The sequence below is a fragment of the Chiloscyllium plagiosum genome, unplaced genomic scaffold (genome assembly GCF_037043375.1).
Source record: "Chiloscyllium plagiosum isolate Xiang-an unplaced genomic scaffold, Cpla_swu_hap1 HiC_scaffold_34, whole genome shotgun sequence".
Lineage (NCBI taxonomy): Eukaryota > Metazoa > Chordata > Chondrichthyes > Orectolobiformes > Hemiscylliidae > Chiloscyllium > Chiloscyllium plagiosum.
This window is the reverse complement of record NW_028270172.1, coordinates 41,697,536-41,714,504: the sequence shown is the minus strand read 5'-3', so window position 1 is coordinate 41,714,504 and position 16,969 is coordinate 41,697,536. Positions and strand designations below refer to the sequence as shown.

The window sequence follows — 16,969 nt, the reverse complement described above, 5'->3', positions numbered from 1 at the left end:
TTGCTATTTGTTTTGCTGGTAGTTTTTATTTCACTGGAAAGTCAGTTCACTGGCTTTTGCATTTTAAAAAAAAAAGTAAGTCTTTCTATTATCAGTAAGCTGTGGACATTTTTAAAAAAAAAAGTCAAAACCAGTTCACAACATATAAAAGAGGACTAGAGGGATATATTTTTGATTTTGGATGATTGAGTAAAATAGTTCATATTGATTGAACCACTACCAGAAGTCAACAGAAATTTAAAAAGACTACATAAACAGGTACCTGAATTAAAATCATAAATCTTACACTATCAACTAAAGTCAAATTTCCACAAAGATATTTAAGGGGTTCTTTGGCCGAAGGCTCAAAAACCAGCATGGAATAGTTGCCATGGAAATAAGTCTAATCTGTTTTAAATGTTCAGATTTAAAAACATACAAGCAGGAGTAGGTCCTTCAGTCACTGAGCCTTCACTGTCATTAGTGATGTCGGCTGATCAGACTAGGACAGACTAGGTTTCTGTCCTAAATAAGAACTGTTCTTTATTATCCGTACGACTAACTACAGGTAAACAGATATAAACTATTGACATTTATTACTTCTAACTAAAACACTGATCCTATTTAAAAACATGCCTTAGACACACACAGAAGGGGAAAATACCAAGAGGGAAATAGATCAATGGCAGAGGTAGAACAAAAAACTGGAAAGTCAGTTCAGTGGCCTTTGCTTTCCAAGCCTGATGTTGAGATAATCCTTCTTTGGCTAACCAGGCCCTTGGTGTTTAGTTGTCCTTCTCTGAAAGTTTCCACTGATTCATTGTCTCTGATTTATCAGTTCAAAAGCTAGATCTTGCAGCAATTGCTGCAGGAAATGTAACTGGTTTTCTTCAAGTTTAAACTGAATTTTTCTTTTAACTGCAGAGAACATGCAGCTTCTGTTGGGGAAAACAACTACACTCATTTCGGAGTTCTTTTTCTCTCTGTGTGTCTATGTCTTCAGTTTGTTTCCAGTTCCAACCTGATCAGTCAGCTGAGAAACAATTAGCTTTATTTATAAACAAGCCCTTGGCTCCTGGTTGTCTGCATAGTGCTAGAATCCACAGCCACACAAAAAAAGTTCACAATTGATATAAAATTACTTGCTGTGAAATTATGCAATCATTCCAGTAAATCTGTTTTTAAAAATAGTTCTTTCTCATTGCAGCCCACACTTTTAAACACATGGTCCTTTCACTACACACACGTTCGGATGCAAACAAAAAGAAAAAGGGTATGTTGGTTAGAGACAAAGACTGGAAAGGCAATTCGATGCTCACTGTTCACAAGGTTGACTGAGCTGGTCTTTCTCTTTCACTTGCTTGTAGAAGGTACAGGGAGGCTGGTTCACACTCATAAGTTCACTGGCTAAGAGCCACAGCCTACAGCAACTATTGAGGGAGCATAAACTAAGTTTCTTCAGGCTTCAAGTGGTTTTTATTGCAGAGAAAATAGACAATTCTTGCCTTTGCAGAGATCTGATGGCTTCTCCCAAACATTCACAGCCCCAAGCTTTGAGCTACCTGGCAGCCAAACTCAATTATTGGAAGGCAGGAGTCACTTTTCATCAGTAGCTGGTCTGTAATCCATAGACCAGTCAACTACTTATTGACAGCTAAATCTTCATACGAAGCCACCACTCCAGCTCATCTGTAATGGGATTTTCACTACTGATTAAACAAGGGTATTTGCTTTTAAATTGCAGCAATCCTTCAATCCTTGGTTTTTAGTAGCTTTTCCCATTTCAATCCACAATGAAACAATATAGAAAACTAACAAAAAACATATAGTTCTTCCTACCAAAGTAGATAACATCACACTTATCCACATTATATTCTACTTGCTGAGATCTTGTCCACTTACCCAAACCATCTAAATCCCCTGAAGCCTCTGCACATCCTCCTGACAACTCATATTCAAACCAAACTTTGTATCATCTGCAAATGTAGAAATATTACAATTTGCTCCCTCATCTATAACGTTGATAAACATTATGAACAAAAGGGACACCATCACTGATCCTTGAATAACCTCAGCCTCACAAAATGCCAACTTGAGAATGGACCATTTATTTCTATTCACCTCTTTCTGTTAACCAATCCCCAATTCATGGCAATATGTTATACCACATCCTATGTGTTTTAATTTTGTTTACTAACCTGTGTGGGACCTTATGGAAAGCCTTCTGAAAATCCAATTATACCATATCCATTGGTATTCCCTTATCAATGCTGACAACCTAGAAAAAACACATTAAACATTCCTAATTCTGTGTTGGTTTTGCCTATTCAGATAGTTTTCTATTGCTCAATTATTGCATCCCTCAAAATAGATTCTAGTATTTGCTTTGTAAGGCTGCCATAAGGCTAACAGGTTTATAATTGCTCATTTTCTATTTTCCTCACTTCTGAAATTATGTTTGCAACCTTCCTGTCTGCAGGCACCAATCTAGTATCAGTAATAACCAACAATGCTTTGACTATCTTTATAGCCACCTGATAAGACCATAAGATAAGAGTAGAAATAGTCCATTCAACCTTTCACGTCTGTTCTGCTATTTAATGATATGGCTGATATGGTTCTCACCCTCATTTTACCTCCTTCTCCCTGTAGCCATTTCTTTCTATTACTATTCAAGAATCTATCATAGCAGATTTTAAGAAGATTTGTGGCTCAGGTTGAGGTTCTGGATGTAGGTTTACTCACTAAGCTGGAAGGTTCGTTTTCAGACATTTCATCACTATGCTAGGTAACATCAGTGAGCCTCCAGATGAAACACTAGTGGTATGGCCTGCTTTCTATTTATGTGTTTAGGTTTCCTTGGTTTGGTGATGCCATTTCCTGTGGTGATTTCATTTCTTGTTCTTTTTTTCAGGAGATGGTAAATGGGATCCAAGTCAATGTGTTTGTTGATAGAGTTCTGGTTAGAATGCAATACTTTTGGAATTCTCATGCGTGCCTCTGTTTGGCATGTCCTAGGATGGATGTGTTGTCCGAGTCATAGAGTCATAGAGATATATAGCATGGAAATAGACCCTTCAGTCCAACCCATCCATGCCGACCAGATATTCCAACCCAATCTAGTCCCACCTGCCAGCACCTGGCCCATATCCCTCCAAACCCTTCCTATTCATAAACCCATCGAAATGCCTCTTAAATGTTGCAATTGTACCAGCCTCCACCACTTCCTCTAGCAGCTCATTCCATACATGCACCACCCTCTGCGTGAAAAGGTTGCTCCGTAGGTCTCTTTAATACCTTTCCCCTCTCACCCGAAACCTATGCCCTCTAATTCTGGACACCCCGACCCCAGGGAATAGACTTTGCCTATTTACCCTATCCATGCCCCCTCATAATTTTGTAAACCTCTATAAGGTCATCCCTCAGCCTCCGATGCTCCATGGAAAACAGCCGCAGCCTGTTCAGCCTCTCCCAAAGCTCAAATCCTCCAACCCTAGCAACATCCTTGTAAATCTTTTCTGAATCCTTTCAAGTTTCACAACATCTTTCCGATAGGAAGGAGACCAGAATTGCATGCAATATTCCAACAGTGGCCTAAACAATGTCCTGTCCATCGCAACATGACGTCCCAATTCCTGTACTCAATACTCTGACAATAAAAGAAAGCATACCAAACTCCTTCTTCACTATCCTAGCTACCTGCAACTCTACTTTCAAGGAGTTATGAACCTGCACTCCAAGGTCTCTTTGTTCATCAACACTCTCTAGGAACTTACCATTAAGTGTATAAGTCCTGCTAAGATTTGCTTTCCCAAAATGCAGCACCTCGCAGTTATCTAAATTAAACTCCATCTGCCACTTCTCAATTCATTGGCCCACCTGGTCAAGATCCTGTTGTAATCGGAGGTAACCCTCTTCACTGAAAATGTGTTGCTGGAAAGGCGCAGCAGGTCAGGCAGTATCCAAGGAACAGGAGAATCGACGTTTCGGGCATGAGCCCTTCTTCAGGAAGTGCAGTCCTCACTTTCTCCTAACCCTCTTCACTGTCCACTACACCTCCAATTTTGGTGTCATCTGCATACTTACTAACTGTACCTCTTATGCTCGCATCCAAATCATTTATGTAAATGACAAAAAATAGGGGACCCAGCACCAATCCTTGTGGCATTCCACTGGTCACAGGCCTCCATTCTGAAAAACAACTCTCCACCACCACCCTCTGTCTTCTACCTTTGAGCCAGTTCTGCATCCAAATGGCTAGTTCTCCCCATATTCCATGAGATCTAATCTTGCTGATCAGTCTCCCATGGGGAACCTTGTCGAACGCCTTACTGAAGTCCATAAAGATCACATCTGCCCTCATCAATCCTCTTTGTTACTTCCTCAAAAAACTCAATCAAGTTTGTGAGACATGATTTCCCATGCACAAAGCCTTGTTGACTATCCCTAATCAGACCTTGCCTTTCCAAATATTTGTACATCCTGTCCCTCAGGATTCTCTCCAACAACTTGCCCACCACTGATGTCAGGCTCACTGGTCTATAGTTCCCTGGCTTGTCTTTATCACCCTTCTTAAACAGTGGCACCATGTTAACCAACCTCCAGTCTTCCGGCACCTCACATGTGACTATCAATGATACAAATATCTCAGCAAGAGGCCCAGCAATCACTTCTCTAGCTTCCCACAGAGTTCTCGGGTACACCTGATCAGGTCTGAGGATTTGTCCACCTTTACACGTTTCAAGACATCCATCACTTCATCCTCTGTAATATAGACATTTTTAAAGATGTCACCCTCCATATCCCTACAATCTTCCATATCCTTTTCCACAGTAAATACTGATGCAAAATACTTATTTAGTATCTCCCCCATTTTCTCCGCTCCACACAAAGGCCGCCTTGCTGATCTTTGAGGGGCCCTATTCTCTCCCTAGTTACCCTTTTGTCCTTAATGTATTTGTAAAAACTCTTTGGATTCTCCTTAATTCTATTTGCCAAAGCTATCTCATGTCCCCTTTTTGCCCTCCTGGTTTCTTTCTTAAGTATACTCCTACTTCCTTTTATACTCTTCTTGAGGATTCACTCGATCTATCCTGTCTATACCTTACAGATGCTTCCTTCTTTTTCCTAACCAAATGCTCAATTTCTTTAATCATCCAGCATTCTCTATACCTACCAGCCTTTCCTTTCACCCTAACAGGCATATACTTTCTCTGGATTCTCATTATCTCATTTCTGAAGGCTTCCCATTTTCCAGCCGTCCGTTAACCTGCAAACATCTGCCCCCAATCAAGTTTCGAAGGTTCTTGCCTAAAACCGTCAAAATTGGCCTCTCTCCAATTTAGAACTTCAACTTTTTGATCTGGTCTATCCTTTTCCATCATTATTTTAAATCTAATAGAATTATGGTTGCTGGCCCCAAAGTGCTCCCCCACTGACACCTCAGTCACCTGTCCTGCCTTGTTTCCCAAGAGTAGGTCAAGTTTTGCACCTTCTGTAGTAGGTACATCCACACCGAAGTGATGTCCTTCCTCATCTGTATGTAAAGATACTAGTGAGAGTGGGTCATGTCTTTTTGTGGCTTGTTGGTGTTCATGCATCATGGTGGCTAGTTTTCTGCCTGTTTGTCCAATGTAGTGTTTGTTACAGTTCTTGCAAGGTATTTTGTAAATGACATTAGTTTTGTTTGTTGTCTGTATAGGGTCTTTCAAGTTCATTAGCTGCTGTTTTAGTGTGTTGGTGGGTTTGTGGGCTACCATGACACCAAGAGATCTGAGTAGTCTGGCAGTCATTTCCGAGATGTATTTGATGTCGGGAAGTGTGGCGAGTGTGTCTGGATGTGTTTTGTCTACTTGTTTGGGTTTGTTGCTGAGAAATTGGTGGACTGTGTTCATTGGGTACCCGTTCTTTTTGAATACACTGTATAGGTGATTTTCCTTTGCTCTGCATAATTCCCCTATGCTGCAGTGTGTGGCGGCTGATTGAAATAATGTTCTAATGCAGCTTCATTTGTGGGTGTTGAGATGATTGCTTCTGTAGTTCAATATTTGGTCTGTATGTGTTATTTTCCTGTAGATGCTGGTTTGAAGTTCCCCGTTAGCTGTTTGCGCTACTGTGATATCTAGGAATGGCAGTTTGTTGTTGTTTTCCTCCTCTTTAGTGAATTGTATGCCAGTAAGGGTATTCTTGATGGTCTTGAAGGTTTCCTCTAGTTTGTTTTGTTTAGAGATGACAAAGGTGTTATTCATGCAGCGGACCCAAAGTTTGGGTTGGATGTTTGGCAGAGCTGTTTGTTCAAGTCTCTGCATTACTGCTTCTGCTAAGAACTCTGATATCGGAGATCCAATGGGTGTTTCGTTGGTTTGTCTATAAGTTTTGTTGTTGAAGGTGAAGTGGGTAGTAAGGCATAGGTCCACAAGCTTGATGATGTTGTCCTTGCTGATGAAGTTGGTGGTGTTTGGTGTATATGTCTTTGGCTCTTCTAATAGTGTAGTCATTGTTTCCTTGGCCAGGTTGATGTTGATGGATGTGAACAGGGCTGTTACATCAAAGGAGACCATTATTTCATCCTCTTCTATTTTGATGTCTTTGGTCTTCAGGAATTCTTAGGTGGAGTGGATGGAATGGCGTGAGTCTTCTGCAAAGTGTTTTAGTCTTTGATGTAGCTCCTCGGCCAATCTGTAAGTTGGTCTTCCAGGTAGTGAGACAATGGGTCTGGGGGGTGGGGGGGGGCCTCCTGGCTTGTGAATTTTGGGTAATCCGTAGAAGCATAGACACCAAATGGATCCATTTGGTATCATTCTTGGAAGTTGGTTTTATTTATTTCTCCAGATTTCTGAAGTTTTTTGAGCAGGGCTGTGATTTGGTTCTCGAGTTATGGGTGTAGATAGAAGTAGCTATCTCTCACTGTTTTAAATACACTCAATGACTTGGCCCCACACCTTTTGTGTAGCAAAATCCTTGCTACTTCAGTCTGCCAGTTGAAATAAACTTGAAAGTTATCATTATAATATTAGTGTTGATTAACTAATATCATAACATATCATTTACAGAGTGTTACCCATCAGTTCATGGTTTGATTGATGAGTCCAAGTGCATATTTGAACTCCCATGGGTCTTTATATCCCCAGGGCCAACTCAGGCCTCCTAACCCATCATCCTTTGCCCCTGCACCTTCCATGCCAATCACCCATTATCCGCCATGGGCAATCCTCATGCTCACCTTGACCTATGCTGAAATTAAATAAAGTTCTTGTGTAAATTGATGAAGTCACCATTTCAAAAAAAAACTCTCATTGTTAAAAACCCATTCACTAGATTTATCTTCTTTAAAATGCTTAATTCCTTATAAAATGAATATTTAGGAATTAGGGAAGTCATGGACAATTCCACAACCTAGATGAATACATGTTCAGGAGAAGTTACCAGCTGCAGAAAGTTGAGCTATGTATTTCAGAACTCAAGTAGTGGCTGGAATCACTGTGATGCATCCGTGAAGTTGAAGGCTACATGGATAGCATGTTTAAGGAGATGGCAACACTGCCAGTTAGGAGCATGCAGGCAAAAAGGGAATGCTGACTGGCAGACATATTAAGAGATTCTTCTTATTCATTTATGGGATTTGAGTGTCACTAGCTGGGTACCAGACAGGTAGTACAGTAAACTCCCAAGTCTATCTTGCTCACTAAACCAGTTCTCCATTTTGGTGAGAGCAACGATTCCTTAGAGAAATGCCAAATTCCCATGAATGGCTCAGTGGGGGAAGGTGGGAGTAGGGAAGAAGGGTGGAAGGGCAACAAAAGTAGGAGATTTGATCGTTAGTGCAACTGACAGGCATTTCTGCATCCATAGATGTGATTGCAGGATAATTTGTTGCCTTCATGGTACAAGGTTCAAGGACCTGCAGGACACTGCTTGAACATTGGTACCACAACCCCCTTGACTGATGGGTGCATCTATTGACTTCACTGCAGACTATTCCCCTAAGAATTTCAGACAAGTTGCACTGTTTCTTGCAGTAACCCATATGTTAACACTGAGGGCAAGTGGTACAGGTGCTTGAGTGATATGACACTCTGGCTCACAACAAGATGTACATGCCCTTGACTTAGGACTGCTGCAAAGCATTGGCACCTGCCTGGTTATCTGACTATGCCAGTTGCCAATGCAAGGCAAGGCCCAACAGGCCAGTGCAAGAAATGCATGCTGAGGGCAAGGAAGCAGTTCTGGTAGATGCCCTGATAAAATTGATATAATGGATTCTTTTCCCTGTGTGGTACCTGTATTCAATGCAGTGATACACTGCTCATTGCCAATGTTCCCTCCTAGACCAGTCTGTCCTTGCAGCGCACTGTACCAGTGTGGATACCAGGATAGTAGCAATGCCTCCTTGAAAGTGGAATGCTGGTGTCTGTAGTGGAAGGGTTCACATGACTGATCCTTGATTATGCCTTGCTCTGCAGTCTGTCCATGGCTAACAAGGGTTTCCTGGAACAAATGCTGAGTTAAACCCACCAAGAATATTCTCTGATTTCCAAGTCAAGTTATCCCGAAAGCTAGTTTGTCAGATGAGTTTGGTGAAATTGCAACCTGTGTTGGGCTGTTAACAAGCCGTTCAGCACGCAATGATGAACATCAATTGGGAAGTCACTACTGGTTCACAAGAATCAGCCCTCAAAACAGCAAAAATAAAACACAAAAACGCAGCCCTCTTGATTCATATCCAGAAGCATCCATTCCTTCCACCACTGAAGCTCAATAGCAGCAGTATGTCCAATCTACAAAATGCACTGCATCAATTCACCAAAATCCTTAGTCAGTAAATTCCAAATAGTTTTATGCTGGGTGCTTTGGTTTCCTTCCACAACCCCATAGTGTCCAGAAATGTGCATGTTAGGTGGATTAGCTGTGATAAAATGAAGGGTTAAAAGTATTGGGTGGGTGTCTGGGTCTGGATGGGATGTTCTGTAGGGATTTTATGATTCTATTGTACACCTCTCTGATAAGCCCAACTCTTCCCTGAGTCATTCTTTTGTTCTTAATATATAGAGAAAATACCATTTGATTTTCTCTAACTTTACCAGCCCACATTTCTCCATGTCATCTCTTTGCTTTTCTAATTTCCTTTCTCACTTCACATTTGTACTTTCTATCTCCCCCTAAACTTCGTAAATAATTAACTTTTTGGAGGTTGCCATAAGTTTTATTTTTTCTGCTTTATCTTGCCCTGTATGCTTCAGGATAACCAGAGAACTCCAGACTTGTTAGTATCACATGTCTTCTTTGTGGGAACATGTCCACATTATGCTTGTGGAGTCTTATTTTTGAATACCTCCTACTGATTTGTCAATGACTTTCCTTCAAGTTGTTGTAATCAGTCCACTGCAGCTGGATCATCTTTTTGCAAATTCTGAAATTTAAAACTCTTACTCCCACTCTATTTATGTCCTTTTCCATAATGATGCTAAATCTAGCTAATTATGATCGTTATTTTCAAAGTGGTCACCCATTGCGACTGCAATCACCTGCCCAGCTTAATTTCCTAAGACTAAATCTAGAAGCTTGGGGCAGCATGGTGGCTCAGTGATCAGCACTGCTGCCTCACAGCCCCAGGGTCAACTCCAGCCTTGGGTGATTGTCTGTGTGGAGTTTGCATATTCTCCCTGTGTCTGCGTGGGTTTCCTCGCACAATCCAAAGATGTGCAAGGCAGGTGAATTGGCCATGCTAAATTGCCCATAATGTTAGGTGCATTAGTCAGAGGGAAATGGGTCTATTTGAGTTACTCTTCGGAGGGTCAGTGTGGACTGGTTGGGCTGAAGGGCCTGTTTCTGCACTGTAGGGAATCTAGAATAGTGCCCTCTCTTGGGTTTTTTACATGCTGCATAAAAAAGTTCTTTTGAACGTAGTTTGTGTCCTCTGTGTACCTCACACTGTTTGTATCCCAAATTCGATTGATTGATTGATTGATTGTTGTCATGTTTACTGAGATACAGTGAAAAGTGTTGTTTTGCATGATATACAGGCAGATCGTATTGTACAAAGTACATCAGGGTCACAGAGTAGAGTGCAGAATACAGTGTTACAGCCACAGAGAAAGTAGTGAGACAGAGAGAGATCAGAATAAACATTTGAGAGTCTGTTCAAATTCTGATAACAGTGGGAAAGAAATAATTCACGAATATGTTCATACGTATGTTCAAACTTTGATATCTTCTAACCAACAAAAGAGGGTTGAAGAGAGTATAACTGGGGTGCGAGAGGTCTTTGATTAAGTTGGTTGTTTTTGTAAGGCAGTGGGAAGTATAGATGTAATCAATGGAAGGCTGCTTTGCGTGATGGACTGGGCTGTGTTCACGGCTCTCTGGAGTTTCTTGCAGTCTTGGGAAGATCAGTTGACATACCGTGCTGTGATGCATCCATTAGGATGCTTTTAATGGTGAATCTATAAAAACTGGTAAGGGTCCTTGTGGACAAGTGTAATTTCCTTAGCCTCCTGAGGAAGGAGAGACATTGGTGTGTTTTCTTGACCTCGCGTTCATGCGGTAGAGCAAGTCAGATTGTTAGTGATCGTCACTTCTAGGAGCTTGATGCTCTTGACCATCTGTACCTCAGCACCATTGATGCAGACAGGAGCGTGTCCTCCATTCCACATTCTGAAGTCAATGACCAGCTCTTTCATTCTGCTGCCATTGATGGAGAGATTGTTGTATTTACACCATGCCACTAAGCATTCAATCTCTTTCCTGTATTCTGTGTCATAGTTTGAGATCTGACCTATGATGGTTGTGTCATCAGCAAACTTGTAAATGGAATTGGGTGGAATTTGGCCATACAGTCATGAGTATACTAGGGTTTGAGTACGCAATCTTATGAGGCACCAGTGTTGAGGATTATGGTGGAAGGGGTGTTGTCATATATCCTTAATGATGGCTGTCTAGGAGTTAGGATGTTGAGGGTCCACTTACAGAAGGGGAAGCCAAGACTCAGGTCTCAGAGTATAGAGATAAGTTTGTTTGGAATTATGGGTATTGAAGGTGGAACTGTAGTCAATAAGTAGGAGCCTGATGTAGGTATCCTTGTTATACCGATATCTGATACTGGGATCGATGAACTCTCCAACTATTAATGCCTTATTGTATTGACACGCCCCAGAAATTAGCCTGCATATTTGCTCCTCTAACTCTTTCCCCGTATCTGGGAGTGTAGCTGTCTCTTTTTTTATTCTGACCTCAACTCATATGGCCTCATACAGTACTTACATACAATACCTAATTTAGTACCATCCTTCCTCACAACTGTGATTGAACTTTTAAAAAAGAATGTTACACCCCGACGTTCCTCATCTCCTTCTCTATCTTGCCTGAAAACTTCATATTCAGGTGCTACCCTTGTCCCTACAGCAATAACATCACGTTGCCATGTGTATATGTGTGACCTCAGCTCATCAATTTTATTCACTATAACTCCTCGTGTTTACACATATATTTTTAGTACTACCAGTTTTCTCTGCTATATGTGTTTTTAACCTCTGTTCCTTGGTGTTTCAGAATTCCTTGTTAAGTTTCTGCCTCCTGTTTCCTTCTGAATTTGCCTTTAGGTTCTCATCCTTCATCAATCTAGTTTCAATCCTACCCAAACAACATCAGTAAATCTGCCTACAAGGATATTTATCCCCATCTTGTTCAGGTGCACACCATCTAGCTTGTATAGGTCCCATCTTTCCCAGAACTAGTCTCAATCCACCAGAATTCTGATCCTGCGACACCAGCTTTCCAGCCATGTATTCAATCACTCAATTCTTCTAGTTACAGGTATATATTCTCTAGTAGGTGGGTCTGGCAGTAAATCCTAAGACTACTCTTTGGAGGTTCTTATTTCAATCTCCAACCTAGCTCCCTGAAATCTACTTTCCAGATGTTATTTCCATTTCTACCTACGTCATTGGTATAAATGTTGACCATAACCTCTGGTTAATTATCTTCCCTCAGAAGAATGTCCCGCAGCTGCCCCACAACATTATTTACCCTTACACCAGCGAGGTAAGACGGCATCCCAGAGTTATGTTAACTGCCCTGCTGCCTTCAGAGATTTGTGGACATCACTCCAAAGTCCCTCAGTTAATCTACACTCCGTATTCTTCCATTTATTGTATATTCCTTTGCCTGGTTTGCCCTCCCAATATATCACCAAATTTCTCCAAGCTGAATTCCATTTACCATTTGTATGCCTACTTGCCATTGATATCTTCCTGCAGTTAACAGTTTTCTACCTCACTATTAATCATGTGGCCAATTTTGATGAAATCTGCAAACTTCTACATATGCCCCCTACATTTACATCCAAATTAATAACATATAACAAAAACCAAAAGGATCTATGGTCGAGCTGGAAACAGCCTTCTCGTTGCAAAAACATCAGTCAGCCATTACTCTGAGTTTCCTGTCATTTAGCCAATTTTCCAAGCAGCTTGCTACATTCTCCTGAATCCCATGGGCTTTCATCTTGAACCAGTGAGCCATGTGGGATCTTTTCAAAATCTTTGTAGATCAGATTAACCATATTACCCTGATCAAGACTCCTTGTTACCGCCTCAAAATATTCATTCAAGTTAGACATAATCTTCCCAGAACAAATCCATACTGACTGCCCTTTATTACTCTGCGCCTTTCTGAGTTACATTCAGCCTGCCTGAATTATCTGAGCATACTAATGTTTGAATTAGCAGCAGAAATAAGCCATTCAGCGCTTGAAGTTTGCTCCACCATTCAATAGCACCATGACTGATCCTTTTGTGTTTTGAATTCCGAATTTCTCTCGTATTCCCAATAATCTGATTCTCTTGCTTAATAAGAATCTATTCAACAATCCTGCTTCCCTCACCTCCTGAGGCAGAGTTCAAAAATCATACAACCTTTAAGAGATAAAATTTCCCTTCATCTGACTTTGAAGGGCAAACCCTAATCAGAAAAAAGGTGTCCTCTAGTTCTGGACTCACCCAAAAGAATAAACATTCTTTCCATTTCCATCTTATCAAGACCATTTAGGATCTAATACAGTTAATGAATTCACCCTTATTTTCACTAGAATTCAGAAAAGTAACTTCAGCCTGTCCAATCTTTTCTCATAAGACAACCTGCTCATTCTAGATATCAATCTAGTAAACCTCCTCTGAATTGCCTCCAAAGCATTCACATCCTTCCTTGAAAATGGAGACCAAGACTGCACACAGCATTTAAGTTATGGTATCACCAATGCCCCATATAGCTGAAACATACCATCCTCGGCTTTTATGTTTAATTCCTCTCATAACACAGGCTAGCATCCTATTAGACTTCCTGATTATGTGTTGTACCTGCATGTTATTTTTTTGTGACTTATGCACTAGAACACCATACTTTTAGTTACTGTGCCTTCAATCCCCTCATCTATGTCATTGAATTAATTGAAAAAAGTGAGGGCCCATACCTGAAAATGAGCCATTTATGCAGACTGTCTGATTTCAATTAATTCTGACAATTTGCCTATTTCCAAGGATGCTATATCAATTAAAATTCCCCCCTCCCTATGCCTATCATATCCAGTATGTCACACCCTTCATCCTTAACTATAATGCCTGCATAAACACCCTCTTTTGTGAAGATAAATACAACTAAGAGCCTAACTCACGTCTTCCACTTTAACACATAGGTTATCTTTTTGGTCTTTCATGAACCCTATTCTTTTTACTCTAAATGCATTGATGAAACATCCTTGGGTTTAAGTTGATTTCACTTGCCAATTTTTTTTATGCCATCTCTTTAATTTTCTAATTGCCTTTTGAATTCACTCCTGCCCTTTCTGTATTCCTCTCAGCTTTCTGCTGCATGAGTATTTGGTGCCTCCTCACATAAGCTTTCCTTTTTAAAATAAGAACCAAAAGTGCTGGAGAAACTCAGCATGTCTGGCAGCATCTGTAGAGTGAAAACAGATTAAATGTTTCAAGTCTAGTATGACTCTTCTTTGAAATTGTGGGTAAAATGTCAGCAGAAAATTGACGGTGGCAAACCAGCACTCCAGCTGACACCAAAAAAACTATGAGCTCACACTCTGTTCTTGCCCCAAGATGGGGGTGATAATCCCTTAATATTTGATGGCGAAGAATATGAATCTTGGCTAGAAACCAAAATTATTGCAATGACTTCCATGATTTAGAGAATTATATTACAGAAACTGATTAGTAAGTATCTGATATTGGTTGCACATGGGCCAGCAAGGTTGCATTTATTACAGCGATTTTTCATAATATTAATGTATGTAGAAAATTTTCAGACTATAAATGGGATGTGCCTACAGACTGGTGAGGTGTGTGGCCTGGCACTTAAATGACAGTTAGTTAGGATGGGCTGTTGCACATCTGAGCCTCTGTGTTGTTGGAGATGCTAGTTTGTGGCTGCAATGCCACTACGTTGACTGTGAAGGGCAATTCCACACCACCAGTGGTTGTCTGGGTGCACAATGACCATTTAAATATTATTAAGAATGGCAGTCGGTCCCTGGAATTCTGAGCAGTGGAGAGTTCTTCTGAATACAGTGATTGGTAGAATCGGGTTTGCATTGGATGAGAGGTGTGTAGTCAGGCGAGCTTGGAATGAAAATGCAAGAGGACTTGCTAGGCCTCACAGAGACAACTCTCCATGAAACTCAACAAAAATGACACTTATCCAAAAGTAAAATTCAGCCCATTGTCCTAACCTTGATGCCTTGTGGATGGTGGACAGGAATTGGAGATTCAGGAGGTTAGTTCCCACAAAATTCCCAAATTGTGATCTCCTCTTAAATAAAAACCAAAAAGAACTGGAAATCAGAAGTGAAAACAGATACTGCTGGAAAAGCTCAGCAGTTTGGTAACATCTGTGGAAAAAAATCAGAGTTAACATTTCTGTTCTGAGGAAGGGAGTCACCTGACCTGAAACATTAACTCTGATTTCTCTCCACAGATGCTGCTAGACCTGCTGAGCTTTTCCAGCACTTTTTGTTTTTGTTCCTGATGTACTCTTGTTGTCATAGTATTTATGTAGCTAGTCTAGCTTATTTTCTGATGAATGGTAATCACCAAGAGATTACTGGGGTATTTCAGCAACAGTAATGCCAGTCAATGTCAGGGGAGATGGTTTGGCTCTTTGTTGCAGTCTCCACCTCCATTCCTAATGCCAGCTCTACACCAGGCCCAAGCCCTGCAGTTTTTACTATCCCCTCAGACCTCCCCCTCACTGAGGATGCATGATCAGTCCTCCGTAAAGTTCTCACCGTCAACGCACTACGCTCCCGGGTGGGTGTACTGGGGGGAGTGCAGTGGTAGTTTGGTGCGCTGACCTCGATATCACTGAAGCCAGGCACCAACTCACAGATACCTCCTCCAACCTTCCCCTCAATCATGACCTCACATCCCATCACCAAACTGTCATCTCATCACCTCAGGCGATCTCCCATCCACAGCCTCAAAGCTAATAGTTCCACAAACCCACATTACCCGCTTCTACTCTTACCCAAAATCCACAAATCTGACTGCCCCAGTCAACCTATTGTCTCTGCCTGCTCCTGCCCCCCTGAACTTATCTCCTCATATCTCGACACTGTCCTGTCCCCCTTGGTCCAGGACCTCCCCACGTATATTCGGGGCACACCTACACCTTCTAGCTCCTCCATGTCTTTTGTTTCCTTGGCTGCCCAATGCCTCATCTTCACCATGGATATCCAGTCTCTTTATACATTCATCTGCCATAGGAAGGCCTCCTGTTCTGCCAACGCAAATAGTACCCCTCCACTGACACACACATTTGATTGGCGGAACTGGTCCTGACTCTCAACTTCTCCTTTGAATCATCCCACTTCCTTCAGATGAAAGGTGTAACCTTGGGCTCCCATGCTCCAGCTATGCCTGCCTCTTCATAGAATACGTGGAACAGTCCATCTTCCACAGTTACACTGGAACTATCTTGCTCTGCCACATTGATGACCCACAAGGAGGTTGAACAGTTTATCAACTTCTCTAATACCTTCCATCTTGACCTTAAGTTCACCTGGACCATCTTGGACACCTCCCTCCCCTTCCTGGATCTCTCCAGCAACTGACTCAACATGGAGATCTCGTTCAAACCCACAGACTCCCACAGCTACGTGGACTACACCTCCACCCACTTCCCTCTCCCCAGCGTGCCCCCACTGTAGAAAAATGATCTCTTATTCTGAATTCCTTCGCCTCTGCCATATCTCGTCCCAGAGGGAACAGTTCCACTCCAAGACATCCCAGATGGACTCCTATTTCAACGACCCCAATTTCCTCTCCCACGTGATCAACAATACCCTCCAGCGCATCTCCTCCACTTCTCATACGTCTGCATTGAACCCCACTCCTCCAACCACAATAAGGATAGAATCTCTAGTCCTCACCTTCCACCCCACTAATCTCCGGATATAGCGCATTATCCTCCGCCATTTCCACCACCTACAATCAAACTCCACCACCAGAGACATATTTCCCTCCAAATCCCTATCTTCAATCCACAGACACCATTCCCTCCATGACTCCCTCGGTAGGTCCACACCCGTCATCAACACACCTCCACACCTAGCACCTTCCCTTGCCTTCGCAACAGGTGTAAAACCTGCACCCACACCTCCCTCCTCACCTCCATCCAAGATCCCAAAAGGATATTTTCACATCTAGCAGAGATTTTCCTGCACATTCGCTCACCTCATCTACCATGTCTGTTACTCTCGACATGGTCTCCTCTACGTCGGGGAGACAGGACACCAACTCGGTAGTATTTCAGAGAACATTTCTGGGATACATGTACCAAACAACCCCACTGCCCTGTGGCTGATCATCAACTCCCCCTCCCACTCCACCGAGGACATGCAAGTCCTGGGTCACCTCCACTGCCAAATCCAGCTACAGGATGACTGGAGGAAGAATGCCTCATCTTCCGCCTTGGGACCCTCCAACAACAC

The 16,969-nt window shown here is 41.9% G+C and overlaps 1 pseudogene; it reads right to left on the bottom strand.

Moving 5' to 3' along the window:
- Positions 1 to 2,967: 2,967 nt before the first annotated feature.
- LOC148141148 (uncharacterized) lies at positions 2,968 to 15,394 on the bottom strand (annotated as a pseudogene).
- Between the last annotated feature and the right edge of the window lie 1,575 nt (positions 15,395 to 16,969).